This window comes from Chenopodium quinoa, unplaced genomic scaffold, assembly GCF_001683475.1.
Source record: "Chenopodium quinoa cultivar QQ74 unplaced genomic scaffold, ASM168347v1, whole genome shotgun sequence".
Classification (NCBI taxonomy): Eukaryota; Viridiplantae; Streptophyta; class Magnoliopsida; order Caryophyllales; family Amaranthaceae; genus Chenopodium; species Chenopodium quinoa.
Window position 1 is genome coordinate 4,469,695 of NW_018745024.1, and position 2,746 is coordinate 4,472,440.

Genomic DNA, 2,746 nt, shown 5'->3' on the forward strand with positions numbered 1-2,746 from the left:
TGTTATTATGATATTCCTAGTATCATGTCCAGGGAAAATTTAATACTAAATATGATTGTTACGATGCTTCCTATTTTCTTCCTAATATTTATGATTGTTAGTATCATGTTAGGGTTGAAGATTTTATTTTTATTGTTTAGTGACATGCTAGGGGTTGTTATTAATCTTGTTAGTATCATGCCTAGGATCTTGCTATTATTATACTTTAACATGATTCATGATTATTTTTATAATTATAATTTTATGATGATTATTATTTTGTTTATTATGATTATTTTTATGATTATTATCATGTTGCTTGATATATTATTTATTGTTATTGCTTGATCACACCTTTTATGCATGTTTAAAGGGAATTTGGTACTTGTAATCATGCTTAATAAGATAATTAAAAATCTTGTTAGGGTTAATTTGATTATAATTCAAGTGATCGCCAATAATAGATTTATTTGTGCATTATATTCAACCAACATAGATTAAACAGGTTTAGGGTTAAACCTATTGATTGCATGTTAGTCAAAAGCGCACAGAATACGATCAGAATAAAGTAGAGGCCTATTATTAGGGCAGGTTCAATCTCTTTTAGGTTGGATTTGTACCTTCATCCCTGAACCCTTATTTGGTTCAAGACCTTATGGAGTTGACGATCTCTTGGATCGTTAAGGGGTGTAACCTTCACCCTGTGAACGGTTTACAAGTTCCTAAAACTTGTTGGCGACTCTTTTGCTCTATCTTCTTTCCCTTTGGACGCCACCGTACTTTAGTGTATGATCACAGTGGGGTTCATGCTAGGGGATTAACGCTTGAAATTATTCCCTACAATTGTACAGCCTTATGATGTTGCCATGCCAGAAGATATGCAGCTGACTTCAGATATGCAGCTGACTTCAGTTGCCTTCCCAGAAATGGATATGCCTCCCTTTAGTGTAGATATATTTACATCTAGAGCTATATTAACATCGATTAATGATGATGTAGATCTCATAAATACAATCTTGATAGATAAGTTTCCAGGTGAAGCAATGACTTACAAGAGTTATGATTCGATGATTGATGATAAATGTTCCATCTATCCTACTGAATTCCTGAATAAGCTATGTCCTGGTGGCATGAGCCCTCATGAGCTTAAATTGAAACCCAACAGTCCAGTTATCCTGGTGCGTAACATCCTGCCATCATCTGGTCTTTGCAATTGAACCCGCCTGATCTGCAAAATATTTTCCCCAAACCTCATTGAATGTGTCATTGTTGTTGGACATCACAAGGGAGAGCATGTGTTGATACCTATAATTAATCTAAGACCCTCATAATCTTCAGGTTATCCTTTTCAATTTCAGCGGAAACAGTTCCCGTTAAAGCTTAGCTTTGCAATGACCATCAACAAGGCTCAAGGGTTAAAAAAGTTGTTGTTTATCTTCCACGGTCTTGCTTCTCACATGGACAGCTATATGTTGCCCTCTCTCGAGCTCGACAAGCAGCTAATGTTATAGTTATAGCTTCCATGGATGCTGATCAGCCAGATTTAGGTCATGCCAAGAATGTGGCTTCCTATGATATTCTTCATATGGCTGGCATCATCTAGATGCATAAGTAAGTGATATCATTTTAATTTTTCATATCATGGTCTCTCTCTAATTTGTATAATATTCAGAATCACTCATCTGAATCTAATGACTGATTTACTAATCATTTTCCAAAAATGATTTTGCTGCAGGCTTAAATTCCCTAAAATTTGGATTCAGTTTGAAGTATTCCATATTCTCCTATCAACATAGCAAAATTAGCAGGGGTTTTAGATTTCTATTCTAATCTAGGGTCAGCTTCTGTGGTTGACAAATATCTTTTGTATTGCATTTTCTATTCACCAAATAGTGCTGCAACCACAATTTTTAGATAATTTAGCAATATCACTCATTTGCTGGTGATCTATATCTATGCTAGAAAAACATCCTATTCTGATGTTTTACTTTGATAATTATAATATGCACATCTATGCACTAAGTAGCACCTTTAACACATTGCTTGTGCTGTAATGATAATTTGAACAAGATAATCCTCAGTCCTATAGAATAGTTGTTCACATATCGCAATGATGCATTTTGGCAAATTTTTAGCTTCATCATATTTAAAAATGGAGTAAGAAAAAAATGACACAAACAACAAATCCAATACCTCTAATCTAAAGGAAAAATCAAATTGTACTTCTCTTAAATCACAACAACAATCTAAACTATATATCTTGCTAGAATAAAAAATAGAGAAAAAAGTACATAGGCAACAAATCCTATTAGTCAAATAAAAGACATGAATTTCAGGAAAAAAAGGTATGGCAAAAAAAGGAATTAGAATTATAGAATACATACACAAGAGATGTAATCTTTTCTTGTACTTGAAATGCATGTGATAGGAACAGTAGAGTTAATCAAACAAAACTCTTACAAAACATGAAATATATATTTAGCCTAAGAAATAAGATATAAAAGTACATATACATAAGCATATTAAAATATTGTGTAGGTACATGCTATGTATCTATGAACATGCAACCATCTTTTTAGGGAGTAAGCTTGCTGATTTTATGCAAAAAAAATACAACAGAACACTGTTGTTGTAAACAGTAGAGTTGAATTCTAGTTTTCTTCTTTGATTTTCTCTTCACATCAAAGTGTACTATAAAAACACTAACCCATTTTTTTGCTCATCTAATTCATTGTGTCAGCAGTAAACCACAAGAAAAAAAACCCAA